The 16,344-nt window shown below is 39.9% G+C and overlaps 1 protein-coding gene across 8 annotated transcripts in view; it reads right to left on the reverse strand.

The window, feature by feature from the left end:
- TNRC6B (trinucleotide repeat containing adaptor 6B) overlaps window positions 1–16,344 on the reverse strand; it is a 137,935-nt gene that overhangs the window by 73,444 nt on the left and 48,147 nt on the right. The window lies entirely within an intron of this gene.

Raw genomic sequence — 16,344 nt, forward strand, 5'->3', positions numbered from 1 at the left:
CATATAGGTCAACTAGCCCAAACAGCTCAAAATGTACAAACACCATAGTGTGTACACACTTGAGAAAATAAAATTCCAGCAGTCTCACTGCAGCTGGAGTCTCACATGTAGATGTTCTCATGTACACGAAGGCTGTGCCCAAGAGCCACTATGAAGTTACAGATGGACAGTAGCTTATGATTGTGCTGTTTAACAAATGCAGTGCTTAAAAAAAAAGGGAAAAAAATAGTGAGAACACTAGACGTAGTTTTTCCATCATTTTATTTTTCTAAAAGATACTTCTTCTCCGTCTCAGAAATTAAGACAATGTTCTGCTCAAGTTCAAATCAGTTTTTGGGTTCAGCTATTATACCCATATCTGTACTTTAGGAATCCCTAACTTTGCATTCTACTAAGAACACTGGGAAAGATGAGCACCCTCCCCTTATTTCATAATTTAAGCATGTACGGTGCAGTTTTTTGTACTCTTAAGAAATTAAAAGAATGGCCACCTTCATTTAAAAATAGTCGTACCTTTCTGGTTTTTAGTTGCTGAAGTAACTACCCTGTTCAAAGCACATTCAACTATGATAGAGCTCAGTGTCAAAATAATGCTTTTCCAACACAAATTAAACAACTGCTTATTCATTTGCAGAGAATGTATGTACCTATAAAAATAAATACAAAAAAGCTGAAGTGGTTTTTTTTTGCTAGACTACCTCCCCTCTATTATGTTTCGCTGCTCTTATTTGTGCTATCTCAAAATTTGTTGACCTCCCTTACTATTCCAAATGCTCTGAGGTTAAGGCCTCACAAGTACTATTCTAAAAGAGAAGCACTCTCCCACTGGCATGAAATAAAACACAGTTGTATCTTGATGCTTTGTTTTGGTTTTATTGTTGTAGTAAATTCCAAGGCTACATTTCACTTCTAAAAGACTCAGTTTAACATAAATTTGTATTAATACACATGCTTTGTACTTTTAAGCATTTTTCCACCTATTGATATCGAAGTACTTTTAGGTAATTTTCTCTGCCCAACATATACAAGCATTCATTTAATTAAATTCAGACACAAACTGTAGCACTGAAAGGAACAGTACTCAGCTCTCATGCTTACGACCTGTGTTTTTTAACAAGACTCTTCTCAGTAGTTTCTCTCCAGGTGTATTAGCACAGGTTTTTCCATGCTGTTTAACCCTTGGTTTGATTTGTTCTGCCTTGAAAGATCATCTTGTGTTTATTAACATATCTTCTCTTAGGCACCTGAAGTAACTCCAGGGTTCATATCTTGTTTTATGTTTTCCCACATGACTTAACAGGCTAATTAAAAGTAGTCCTAGAATGACAATATTTTGAAAGAGGATCAAAGTTTGTCTTTACTATTATATATATACACTATTGTATTTCACTATCACATCAACCAGTTCTTAAGACATGACTTTTCAGAAATGATTATAAATATGTAATTCTAGTAGCACCAGAGCATTTCAGCCCTGAACTATAATGCCAGTGTTCTGTATACAGACAGGAAAAGTGACAACATCCATAAAGCCTTAGGAACTCCTTTCAGAAGGGTGTTGATGGCACTACGTATTACAAAAAAAAAAAAAAGGGGGGGGGGGGGTTTGCATATATTCATGCTGCTCCCAAAATATATGCTCTGTCTCTACAAAAAAGGAAAAGAAACTGTTGTCTTCTTGGGTTGGAAGCCTGCATACAGAGGAGAAAGAATTTAAGCAGTGAAAAGTGCTAAATGTACAGCTCTGGAGCTGGAATTCACCACAGACAGGGAAAGGCACCATTTCTCTTGTGCCCTTCAAAACAGTTATGGCACCATCATTAAAGCAAAATAGAAATATTTTCAGTATATTGTATTTTTTACCTCCATGATGCCTCCACATTTGCCCTCAACACTGAAATGGCCAAAAGGTGTTAACTTGACACCCAACTCCATATCTCTTGTTTAACCAATATTTGAAATATGGCACATGTAATCATACCAACTAAATACCAATGTTACATTAGCAACTAAAGCTGCTGTTTCTTGAAATAAATACTGAACTTGTTTTGCTTTGAGAAGCAATAAATCTTTGCGTTCATCTAAACTGAATTTTACATCTGTTTATCAAATTAATTCTGCAGCAATAATTATAGCTAAATATTTTAAGTTTAGCCACTTAAAATCTAACCAGCTTCCTCAGCAGGATTCTTCTAAGTGAAAAAGACATCTTTTGCCTCAACATTACACACCACCTTTACAAGACTTTCAGGAAGATTACAAAACTAGAACCCAAACAGCCACACCTGATCCCCTTGACAGGACATGAAGTATAACTTTTTAGAGCTAAACATCCTATGTATCTCATCTAATCTTTCTACCTCAAATCTCAACCTGTTTAAATAGGAAACCAATACTTAACAAGCTGAAACAGCTCTACAGGAGGAAGTAGGTTTCTTCTTAATCAATTAAGGCAAAAAAACCCCTCAAACTTTTCATTTATAAAACAACTGCCAGCTGAAGACAACACCAGTTGTGCAGATTCCAACACCTATTGTTCAAAATAAACTGTAAATTGAACTTCTCACCTTCCACCCTGGTCACCAGAAGGAAAGCAGATCCATAATGACCAGAATTTAGGAATTCTGCTTCAAGGTGCAAGGCACAACAAGTTTTTACAGGGGTACTAGGAAAGGCACAGATAAAAATTCTCTTCCAGCAATATGCTAATTCTACAGACTTTTCTTCACTTATAGATGTGGATGCTTTCTCCACTACTCAGCCACCTATTAATAAGTAAGGGACAAAAGTCTCAAAAGGTTAAGTTTAGCTGAAACCAGCCGGCACAGACTGTATGATCTTACTAAGTTCTTTTTTTCCTTCCCAGCAGGAAAGAAAGAGGCTAAAAAAAGCTGCTGAAAGTAAGCATACTGATTTTTCAGTCACTTGGTTTCCCTGAATTTTTTTCCCATTAGAACTGCAGACTCCTGTATATTGAAGCTCAATGGTAATAAGGCTTTCTTGTCAATTATTTCTCAAGAATCTCTTCGATGTAGTGCAAAAAACTCCAGGGGCTCTGCTGACTACAGACTTCACTGTAGTTTTCAGCCTACTAAAATAGTCTGCTTTGGAAAGGGACTGATTCCTGTAGATACCAATAACAATTGACATACAAAGAGAAAATGAAATAAGCTTCTGAGCCCACTGTCATAGCTGTAAACTAAACAAAGCAAAAAAGGCTCCCCCACCCCAACACTTCTGCAAGCTTCAAACCGATCTAGAAACTGCAACTCGAGTCAAGTCTCTCAAAATTATTTAAAATAAGTAGTTTGTTCCCTTTGTACTGCAGCACACTGAATGCAAACAGCATTGAGAATTGCCCAGACTCGCACTTTTAAAATCCTACGATTTCACAGGCTGCAGAGTCCTCAACACACCCTGCGCTAAGATTTGATGGGTCAAAGACATATTTATATGAGTAATTATTTTAATTGGTCCTTCCTATTCACAGTGTACTGTCTCACAAAGCTACTTAAATGTTTCACAGACTCCATACTGGAATCACTTCTATTATTCTCAATAGTTGCTTTTTGTCTCATCCATGACAGCTTCTATAGCTATGAGCAGTTGCACTTATTGTAAAACATCTCGTATTCCATCTTCCTAACAGTCAAGCTATACTAACATTTATACAGTTTGGAATTATACAACATCAACAGAAATGCATGCAGGCAAAAAATACACAGCAAAGGCAAGCACTTTTCTCAAGCGCAGATTCTGGGAAGGCTGCGTCCTACAACATTGACAACCCAGGACAAAATTTAGGTTTTCATTACTTCCTCAGTTCAGCCATCCTATGCTATAGCAATTATCACATAAACTACATAATTGATGCTTTGGTCCAGTAAGCACCAAATCTAAGAATACGACTACTTTACATTGTATTTGGAAACCGTTCTGATGTCTAATTAAGTTTGTCAATCAACAGGTATATTCAACATATTCTGGCTACACCAGGATCTCCACTAAGCCCAAGAAGGTTTTGAATAACAAAAGCCATCAGGCTGCATCAGGTCAAAGACACAGAAAGTTTTTCTAATGTTCCCTCACACAGATACATGCTAATATCACAAGGGTGGAATCTCATAAGTTCATTAACCCTAAACAGGCAGAATGTGTTACTTCATACACGAACCATTACTACTAAATTTTGTAAGACCAAAATTATCAGCACAATATACTAACTATATCAAACTTGAGTGGAGTTCTTTTTTATGGGCTTGCTCTAACTTAAAATAAAACACACCTTTAATTTCCAAGAGAAACTTAATATACTGCAGTATATTTCAAATATTTGCTAGCCAGTGGGGAAAAAAAAGTGCGCCAATACATACAAGACTGTAACGAGCACAGCCAGATACACTTTCAGTAAACGTATCCAAATCTATCTCCTCCGTTTGTATTTAACTGTATGGATGTAAGGCCACAAAGAAGTATAAAATATGACCCATCCTGTAGGTTTACAAAGTTGACCTGCTAACTGTAATCAACGCACACATATACTGCAATGTGAAAGTACATTCACATGTTTATTTGCATAATTATCTGCTACTTACATATCCAGCTACTAAAATTATCACAGTACAACGCCTATCAGGAAGGGGTGAAGAATAATCTATACCACCACAGAGAATTTTTTTTTTTTCTCTCTCTCATTTAACCTCACAGAAAGAAGCATTACATCACACTCTTACAATGCAGGAGGAGGGGCCTGTTCTCAGAAAGCAGGCTTCAGCTATTTCCCTTTAATTTTCTGCTTGGTTCTGGAGGGAGATGCAAAAAATAACTTGGATTTAAATTTTTAGTAACACAGAAGACGGAAAAAAACCAAAAGCGAGAAAACAGCTTTTTAGCTACATTTACTAACATGCAGATGAATACCCGTTCTGTAAAGAACACCGATCGAAAGCCTACGAAGCGCCAGCAGCACCCAGCACCTTGCATCTGCAAGCGTGCATTCCTGAATATCTGCCCCACATTTTATCAGTCGCCAGAGCCGTGAAGCAGCGAAGGGTCGCCTTACTTCTGGGCGAGTGGAGACGGCAAGACGGTTTTTTAAAGCCGGCACGACCTAGCACGCCCAGCCGCCCGCCGCTCCCGGTGCCGTGTTTGCGGGGCAGGACCATTTGGTCCCGACGACGACGTCGGCCGCCACCGCGGTTCTGGCCGCCGCGGGGGCGGGGGGGAGGGGAGCGGCAGCCCCAGCCCGAGCCCGCGCCGGAGGCCGGCGGCTGCTGCGCGCGCTCTGCGCGGCGGGTCTCCGGCGCCGCAGGAAGCCTCGCGCCCCCGGACCGCCCCGCGCCCCCTCCGCCGGCCGTCTTCGGGTGCGTGACTCTGGGGGCTTGGGGTGCGTTTGGCGTTTTTGGTTTTTTCTTTTTCTCCTTTCCCCTTTCTCCCTGGGAAGGGTGGCCCGGTGAGAACACTTCCCCATCCGTCCCTTGTCGGACCCAGCAGCAGAAAGAATGCAAACCCATTTTTATATATGCAAATTTTTGCAGCAGATTTAAGAGCTTCGGGTGCTGTGGGGAAGAAATCACCGTTTAAGAAGCCTCTATTTAAATAAAACAAGATTTTCAGTACTGGCTTGTCCTTCACCAGCTTGGGAAATACAAACGATCTTCTGTAATTTGCCTAGGTGTTTTAAATTACGAATCTCTTCAAAATCCACAACACGCTTCTACGGAGACCTCCTTTCTAAAAAGCCCTAAAAAAAAAACCCACTAAAAGTGCTTTACACGTAAAACCAGAGACCACCTGAATCAAGTATTTGTGCTAGAAAAAACACCTCTGCAAAACCACGGATGAAAACGGTCGGCTCAGGCTCTTAAAAATCTACTGATAGGTAAAAACAATAATAATAAAATATAAATGTACCACTAACCTCATAAAGTGCAGCAGTGCTTAAATCCAGCGAGTTGAGGCATACAAGGTAGAAATGGAAATGAAAAAAGATCCAAAAATGATTTTGTGTTTGTTTTTTGTTTTTTTTTTTTTATTATTTCAAATGTTCAGAAACCAGCAGAGACTCTGTCGGCCATTTTGGCTCACACTCCCTTCACTCACTCACTCTCCCTCCCTCTCTCTCTCCCCCTCTTGCTCTCTCTAAAGGAGGAAGCTTTTTGTGACCTTCAAATAGAGGCAGGTCATGTGACTCCAGGCGGGCTGTCAGTCACGACACGGAGCCAGCCTACTTCCCGCCTTAAAGGGACAGCGCCCTGCCTGCACTGGGGGACAATCTCCCCGCCGAGCAACGCCGCTCTGACGCGCTCGCCACCCGCTTAATTCTGCTGCGTTCATCGTGCAAAGGCAATCCACAGAAAGGGTAGAATAGGTGAGCCGTGAGCATATGGCGAGCAACTCAGCTGGAGCTCTTCTCTTTAAAACTAGCTAAAAATAAAGCAGCCAGTTACGCTAATTCTACCTTACGGCTGCAGAACCAATAAACGGTGAATGATGAAATGTGCGAGCCCCACTAGCCCCACGCACTCTTCTGTGGTGCACTGGGGGACACTTGACCCTAGCACCTACCTCGCGAGGAAACCACATTTTTAAGTACCCCATATCTCAATTCAAGGACAAGAGGAGGTTCGCCTTCAGCGCACAATGAACCCAGAGTGTAACCGGACTGTACACGACATGACACACAAACCTGAGGGCCAGGTTCAGAGGCATGAACACCTGCAGGACAGCAGAGCAAACTCGCGCTCTCCTACTGCCTTGGACTGTTTGAAGTCTCAGCCTGCAACTCAATCATCAGGCAGACACTCGATAGTCTCTTGCCACAATTTCCATAGATAAATGCTCCAACAGTTCAAAGAGACAGTCCCAGCATGTTGCAACAAAAAAAAAAAATCTCCAGGGTGTTTCCAGACACCTTGAATATGCAGAAACAGTAAAGACAACAGTTCAGAAACTATATGGTAATGCAAGTAGGATTCTGCTGTGAGGAGACTTGCTCCCGAGTCAGCCAACACAGGTAACAAATGCTTGAACCGAGTGTGTAATGTAACCATGCCTGGTGAGATAACTAACAGCAGATCAGGAAGCTCATGGGAGCACCCTCGGGACTGAACCCTTAAAATACCCAAGTTTTTAATTCTGTACAGTTCTGCACTATAACGACATAGAAAGTAAAAAATATGACACTAGCAGTGAAAAAACACCACAGGATGAAACTAACTTGAAAAGTCATGGGGAGGGGGGCACTCCATAGGAATGAATTTGCAGGGTCAGAAGCTGCACATAGTACAAATGAGAATAACAATCATTAACGTATATTATCATACTACATAAGTCACTGGCTAAACATTATGTTTCAAAAAATCATCAGGAGGCTATGAATTCCTAACATGGCTCAGGTTTTGACACGCTTTGCTCCTACTGCCCTCACGGTAAGGTACAGAAACTCTCGAACGGGAATTCTCCCAATGAGGGGATTTCTTCAACAGGACTACAGCCCGCACCCCAGCCTCCCCTACATCTATCTCTACAGGCTCGTGAAACTCTGGAAATAGCTAATGCGTGTTGCATTTACAGCAACTTAATGAAATAAAAGCAGTTAGATACTAGCTATTCAGATTGTTCTGTCTAAACCAGAGCAGAGAATTGGTGTGCTGGATGTAACAGCTTGCAGTGCTTTGTGGCAGGGCTAATCAAAACACGGCAATTTAAGAAATGTGGTGAAGTCTCAGTGAACATGTTCTTATTTGTGGCAAGACCCGAAGCGAACACCACAATTGCTCTGCATATCTAAAGACAAAACCCAAACCAACTGCTAGGCGTTTGATTTACACAGTTTCATAAAAGCAAATATATATGTATATTTATGAAACAGCTATCCCTCTTCTGAAAAATTACATTAAGTATCACAGCTGCATGTTCTATACATGTTCACACTGAGTATGACAGCATGCACTAAGCTACAGCTAATTTTACTCCCTCTCAAAAGCCAAATTGTTTTACTCAGAGACTTACAAATCCTCTTAACTTCAGTAGGACTTGCCAGCTCTCCATTCTGAGATCCTGGAAGCTTTTACTTCAAGGAGTTGATAATACTGTGATGACTTTAAGCAGCCAGCACTCACTTGAGTTGCTGTGTATCAAGTGTAAATCACTGCTATAAAATTTCACCTTGTCAATGTTCTATTGAAAAAGCTTTTTTAATCAGAAAACCTTTTTGGGGACACACAAATAATCAGTGAACTAAAAATATTTAGACGCGCCAGTATGGAAACTTCTTAAATAACTGTAGCATGGATAAAACATCTTGGGTTATTTAGCATTCTGCTAAAAATGTATGGACTATAGGCCTAGGTTTTATCTTGATTAGTTTGTCTTCCATAAAGAACCATGGACTCCACTTGACAAGGTGAAAATTACCCATGTTTTGTCTCCTTTAAAATGTTACTTAGAAACAACTTAAAAATCCTTATTTTAATATCAAAATAAATGAAATAAATGCTTTAACTGAATTTTTTCAACTAAGCTAACAACTGAAACGTACCTCATTCTTTACCTATTCCTATTGGCATATTGGTTAAAATGACTCACAAAAAGTTTTGGGTTGTTTTTTGTTGTTGTTGGGTTTTTGTTTGGTTGCAGGGGGGCTTGTTGTTGGTTTTTTGTTGGGTTTTTTTAATGCAGCAGAATTGTGGAAAAAGCCGCAGCACAGTAGTTCAGAAAACAATGGAGTAGAGCATAAAAATACCCAGCATATACAAAAATCCACACATCCCTTTTCAGAGGGCAACTGCACTTTAAAACCCAACCATTAAGCTTTCTGATGCTAACAGTGCTGTTAATAGCTAGTGTTAATAGGTTATATCCTTGTTATGTGCTGCTAACTTATCTGATTACAAACTCTTCATTTCTAAGCACCTTCCATCTGAGGATTGTAAAGCACTTTAAGAACTTTAATGAAGCTTCACAGTGCTCCTATGAGGACAGTATCCAGTATGAGCAGACATATACAAGCACACACACACACACATTAAGAGAGATGCTTACAGCCATGGATTCTCTGTACTCGTATCTCAGCCAAGACAGGAGAGGAGTGTTGTTTTGGTTTTTTTTTTTTTAATTCACATTAAGCTTCACTGTGGTTCTAGTAACAGCTCACATCCTTTCTGATAACCTTTTGATAAGAATCAATAAATTAGGCTTCAACATTATGTACACAGGCATGCTCCAGTGTCCACCAGACAAACTGAGCTTATCAACTGTACCCTCCAGTTGTCATCTCAAAAAGAAGACCTTTTTGAGGTTTGTCTGATCTGTAGATCTTTACTCAATTTTAAAAGGATTCCAGTTCATCCAGTCCTTATGTAAAACTCCCTGTCTCACGAGCTGGCATTTTGTTTGGGCTCAAGTCCTACAGTTTGATGCCATACCTACTTATTTTGAAGACTGTGCCCTCGCCATCCTACAACACTGGACTCCACCCACTGGGCTTTCTACACTGCCCATACACGTGGCAATAAATTTAAAGACTTATTTCTTCCCCTAGAAAGTTCTTTATAGCTGATACTATGAAAGTGAAAAAGTCCATTCAGCTCCTCCTGACACAATTCCTCAGCAGAAACCTCAAATATTAACAAGTTTCTCATAGCATGAATGCCTTCTCACCAACTGTCCTTTCTCCTGCTGGTGAAGAATTTGCTTCCTGAAGTAGAGGCAAAAAGGCAGATTATTTTGCCAAAGTGAACTGAGGCCTACATGCCCTCTATTCTACTGCAGCTCATCAGTTAGATTTCCCTAGACCCCCCTCCCCCAACCCCAGCAGGGGGGTGCAGTTAACAGATACAAGATAACTGGAGGCCGATTCCTCCCCAGCTCCCCAACCGACCTGGATTAGAATCCTAGCAAGCACCCTTCTTCAGGTTAACAGGGATCAGAAAGGTCCCTTTGTCTTTCCGAAGACAAAGTTAAAAGCATAACTCTTAGGATAGTGACATGTATGTGAGGACTAGGTTACAAAGTTGCACAATTTCTAATAATAAAAAGCAAGCAAAGAACCCCTTAAAGAACAGAATTATAGAGTCTTAACTATTCCTTGTGTGCTCTAACAACTGCCATATGATTTATTTCAAGAGAATAATTAAAAACATTAAGGTTAAAACCAGGAGTTCAAAGCATCTTGCTTCCTAGACTTGGTAACAACTAAGAACTTGACACAGGCACCTCAATCCTGCATAAGGGATGGTTCCGATCACTTTTAAATTAGTGTCTGAACAGAGAGATGCTGAAGGCCCAACAGTTCTGAACAGTGAAGATGATAGCTAAACCTGGCTGTACCAACAAACTATGTTTTTTTTTAAAGTCTTCACAGTAATTGCACATAAGCCATTGTGCAAGAGATGACCTGTCCTTCTGCAGGAGTGCAAAACTTTAAAATATTCAAGCATTCTTCAAGGACAAAATACTCATTCCTAAGGAAAACTAGGGTTTTGTTTTGGGGTCCCCCCCCCTTCACATTTAGTGAGTAGTGAGACATTTTATGCTGCAGAATTGTGAAAACAGAGCTGGCAGGGGTTTTTAACTATAATAACCAGAAGTATAATGTAAATTCTTTCTTCAGAGAAAAATACCGTGACAAAAAGTGGTTGACAAAGGAAAAGCTTGCTTGGTTTCGGGAAAGGTTACAACAGCTTTTGCATCCCTTACACAAAGGCACCTATCAACACATTTTAGGAAGGGAGCATACCATCATTATTATTCAAAACTTACATTGCAACAGTGCTTTGGAGCCATACTAAAGCTCAGATCTCATTCATATCTTGCCAGGGACAAGAGAAAGAATAGAAGGCCTGAAACATTCACAGCATCTGAAGTTTGAGAACTATATACACACGACTTCAAGGCCAAGCCACAGTTCTGACCCTATACATTAATGAAGTGCTTACGGAAAGATAACGAGTCAGAAGGAAAACTTCATTCACCGAACTTTGCAAACACCCACTTTCCCACGTAATTTTTCCTCAATCTGCCACAATACTTTCCCCAGCTGTTCAACCCATAAATAATCCATCACTATCTCTCCACTACTTCAATCTCCTCAAATGCCCTTTCCAAACTGGAGAAAGATGAAGCTTTCTAGCTGCCTTTTAACAAAGTTGTTCCATGAACAACGGAACTGAAAACTCATTTCCTATGAATCCCTGTCACACATCACCAAATCTCTACTTTACCGCATTAAACCCAGCTTTCTGCACAGCCAGTTCTCCTTTGATGCCAAGGCTCTACCAGTATATTGAGCCCTAAGCAGGCCTCTTCCCATAACTTTTTTTCACCTCTTTCAGTACCTGGGCAAAAAATAGCATATGCTGCAGCTGATCCCAAAACAAACATGATTATTAGCTATTAGCAGACATAACCAGAACAGATAGTCTTTTGGTTTGCCCTGAAGCCCTTCTTTTAGCGGGGAAGTTAATTTTGGTCTCTCCTCCAGGCAGTTACTGAAGTTTAACATACTGGTAATTATAACTATATTATAATTTCTTACTCCTCTGCCTCACTTGACCAAAACTGGACAAGAGACTCCAGACTTACTCAGGAAAGATACAGACATGGAAAGCAATTGCATGAGACTTAAGTATTCTAGGAACTGGAAGAATTGACCCCAAACATCTTCTCCCATTCAGTCAAGTCCCCCTCTAAATGCTGAATGAGTTTTTATATCCCTATCCTTGGAAATTAAACAAGTACTTTCCAGTAACATAACACACAAGGGAACTTGTGCAAATTAGTGTTCTTAGAATTTGGTTAACTTGCTCCTTCCTATCATCTAGAAGCTTCTTGATTTGGGATACTATAATCCTATCCTAAAAGGTCTCCCTTTTCAGTTGCTAACATCCTATAAACTTCCAAAATATCAATGAAATGGGAAAAGTTTATCTATTTTATGCAATTCTATCCATGCCAGTGAAAAGGTAATACTTCTTCCAAATAAACAGATGTTCAGGGAATAGGACATCACTCTGCCCATGTATACAGGCAAGCGTTTGCTTTCTAATTGTTTTTTCACAGCATGTGAATTACCATGCCAGTTAGACGATTGATTCAGCTGACCTTCCATCAACAATAGCTGGTCCTATGCATTTCAAAAGAAGTAATAACCTTATTGGTTAAATCCTTCCTTCCCCCTGTTTAAGCCTTGAAGCTTTAAACGTTTTAAAACAAATAGCAGCAAGCATTTTCATCTGACCAGGTTGGAATATTTAATGAAAAATTTATCTTTCATGTCTATAAACACTTTACCACAACAGGACCCCTTCTTTATATGGAACCTTTAGACATGCTTCTACTGAAATTCAGTATACTCTGCTCATGCAAAGCAGATTTCTCACAAATACTTTTGGGAGGTCTCACAAAAGACAAGAAAGATTTTTGGACTGAAAGAGTTAGTTTAGTCTTATTCTAGTCCATTTTTTTTTTCCCACCTAAAAGGAAGCTATACTGCACTTAGGCTTTTTTATATTTTTATTTATTTATTTATTTATTTATGGTGAGATAGACCAGTACATCTCTACAAATTGTTCTAACTTGCCTTTAGTTTCAGCAAGGAGAGTTCAATCACTGGCCCGGAAACCTCTGAGCAAAGGAATTTCTGGCATCTTGGTTGGAGCTGGCACCAACCCATTTTCCTTTGTTCTCATTAAAGGAACCATAATATGCTAAGTTAAATAAATTTAAGAAAAAAAAACCCAACCACCAAACAAAAACCCCCAAAGTAAAAGCGGAATACAAAAGGAATGCATATTCAGTGGATTACTGTAAGAGAAGTTTTCCCTAATTTGACTCATTTTTCTAATAAAAGCACTATTTATTGCTGCAAAAATCTGTAAACTGATCTTTCCAAGTGACTTGAACATCTTCCCTAAGTAATTTGCCTTCATGTACAGCCCTTCAGTTTGAAATGTCAGGAAAGGAACAGCTAGCTATCCATGCAGAAAATTCTACAAGCTGTAGCTGTCACAAATATTCAAATGCATGCACTAACCTAAAACCAGTATGACCCCAAATATGATCAACTTCGATGAAGGGCAAAGAATTCAGCAAATTCCATCTATGTAGGTAGGAGTAAAAGAAATCGTACCAGCTCTCCAGATCACGGCATGCCAGAGAAGCAATACAGCTTAAGAGCTCCAAAATATCTCTGTAAACAAGTTTTTAATTCATACCATGTTGACCACAAGAGCACAGTATTTTTAGTCATACAAAGTAAGTCATATCTTCTACATGAAATAAAGAGCTTGGTTTTTTTTCTTCCCTCCTCTTCTTTAACCAATAATGGTCACTCCCTGAATGGTCTAGATGGGATCTGCAACTTAGAACCAAGTTCTTAGACTTTAAGACCATTTAGCTTATTTATCTTTTAACCTCTGGTATCTCTAAGCTATAGTGCAGAGTCACGAAAATTCTATCTTCTGGACACAGGAGACACAAGAGAGCACAAACTCTAATATAACATACAACCATTAGAATTTTTTTCCCCTCCCCCCTTCATCTCCTTGAAAGAAAGATTCAACCATTCATCTGGGTATACACACAAAAAATACCAAAGACTTGAAGACTGTATTTTTTTCTTCGGAGAGAATGAAGCAGGGGAAAAAACAACGGAGCAACTTAAACTGGATGCAAAAGGAAAAAGCAGCAAGTTTTAGGACTAAGTCATACACATCCGTGATGCCACTGACTTGCGCTAACAGTCCAAAAAGTGAATCCTTAGTAAATCAAAATGTGTGGCACTAACTTGGTGCAGATATCACAGACATTTGTCAAAATTTAAATATATTTTTACATTAAGAATACAGACAAAACACTAATTTAGACATGGCTCAAAATTATTAACAGCCCTTAAATGATTTTGATTACTGCTCTTGAAGTATGTTATCTCACTCCCATGTAAGATGTCATCCAACAGTTGCCATCTAAATAGCAATGAAATACTGAAAAGAGAGCAATGTCCAGCCATCCATATATATGATACATCAGAGGGCAGTTACCTCAGGCAGCTCCTGAGGAAGTGGCAACTTGGAAGAGGGAGAGGGAACAGCCACTTACCAACCAGACCTGAAAAACACTTCTTGGACAATGAACTTGAGATGTCAGTAGAGTGTCCAGTAGATAGTTTGCTTCCTGGAAAGGGACTAGAGGACATGGGGTGGAGGGGGTGGTGCTGTCTGAAATAAAGAGGCTCTGGGATTTCAGAAATTTGATCAGTATGCAAATGCTCTCCCCTTCAAAGTACAGTAAACTCATTAAGACAGCAGTAAATCAGAATACCCTCCTTTTCACTAGCAATCAGAATTAATACTAACTGTAATACCTAGGGAATCCAATGGTATAAAGGATAATATGTGACACTATCTACTCTGGGTATTTTGCAATACTGTATTTATAAATAAAGCGAGCTGGAATGAAAAATATACTTTTCTCTGTTTCGGAAACACAACAAATGTAAAGAAGTCTCTTGATCAGATGAGACTGCAAATTCAGAAGCAAGCTTTGTGTCCTTCCCACGCAGGACAAATACAGAAGCGGGGGGTGGGGGTTGACCCAAACAAACTAGCCTGTTCTTACTACAAGACATCTGGAAGAAAGCACTATAAAATCCTAGGGAAAAGAAGTGCCAAACTATTCACACTTAGAATGTACACTGTCCACAAGTCTTCTCTCAATATTCAGTAGCAGTATAGGTTAAACACATTGGGATAGCAATTGGGAACTTAACTTCCAAAGTTGACTCTTTTCTGTGTGATCTCCCATAGCTCCCCCCCCGCCAGCAGTCATCTGGCTTCTGTTTTTCCACATATTGAGAAAATACTTGCAAAATAACAGTACACTAATGGTGCAGGTTAGCTGAGGGACTGTTGTGGTTTAACCTCAGCCAGCAACTAAGCACCACACAGCCGCTCCCTCACTCCCCCTGCCCCGGTGGGATGGGGGAGAGAATTGGAAGAGTAAAAGTGAGAAAACTCGTGGGTTGAGATAAGAACAGTTTAATAATTGAAATAAAGTAAAATAATAGGAGTAATAATAACAATAACAATATAATAATAGTAGTAGTAATATACAAAGCAAGTGATGCACAACACAATTGCCCACCACGCACTGACCGATGCCCAGCCAGTTCCCAAGCAGCGATCGCTGCCCCCTGGCCAACTCCCCCCAGTTTATATACTGAGCATGACGTCATATGGTATGGAATAGCCCTTTGGTCAGTTCAGGTAAACTATCATGGCTATGCTCCTGCCCAGCTTCTTGCTGGCAGGACATGGGAAGCTGAAAAAGTCCTTGACCAGTGTAAGCACTACTTCGCAACAACTAAAACATCAGTGTGTTATCAGCATTATTCTCATCCTAAATCCAAAACACCACAGTATGCGAGCTACTATGAAGAAAATTAACTCTATCCCAGTGTCGTGGTTTAGCCCCAGCCAGCAACTAAGCACCATGCAGCCGCTCGCTCACTCCCCCTACCCCGATGGGATGGGGGAGAGAATCAGAGGAGTAAGAGTGAGAAACACTCCTGGCTTGAGATTAGAACAGTTTAATAATTGAAATAAAGTAAAATAGTAATGACAATAATAACAATATAATAATGATAATAATAATAATATACAAAGCAAGTGATGCACAATGCAATTGCTCACCACTCGACGACCGATATCCAGACAGTCCCTGAGCAGCGATCGCTGCTCCCCGGCCAACCCCCCCCCAGTTTATATACTGAGCATGACGTCATATGGTATAAAATAGCCCTTTGGTCAGTTTGGATCAACTCTTCTGGCTGTGCCCCCTCCCAGTTTCTTGTGCACCTGGCAGAGCATGGGAAGCTGAAAAGTCCTTGACTAGCATAAGCAGTACTTAGCAACAACTAAAAACATCAGCGTGTTATCAACATTCTTCTCCTATTAAATCCAAAACACAGCACTGTGCCTGCTACTAGGAAGAAAATTAACTCTATCCCAGCCGAAACCAGGACACCCAGCCAAAACCAGGACAGATACATGGAAAGCCTGTATCTGTTCATGACAAATAAAACATGCAGTGCTATATACTTTGCTACCTCCTAAATTATGGTTTGAAAGGGAAAAAAAAATAAAATCACTGAGGTGGTGAAATGGGGAATCTTAAAACCATAAGATGGCAAAAGACTAACTTGCAGAAATGAACGCCTAATTTTAAATTATTTTTGCTTGGAATACTCAGGCTAGATTTTTCCTGTGGATAATACCTCTAATTTTAAGTACAAACATTTCAAAAGATTTAAGCATAACATTAAACTGGTAAAATATGGAAGAT

The sequence above is a fragment of the Pelecanus crispus genome, chromosome 1 (genome assembly GCF_030463565.1).
Source record: "Pelecanus crispus isolate bPelCri1 chromosome 1, bPelCri1.pri, whole genome shotgun sequence".
Lineage (NCBI taxonomy): Eukaryota > Metazoa > Chordata > Aves > Pelecaniformes > Pelecanidae > Pelecanus > Pelecanus crispus.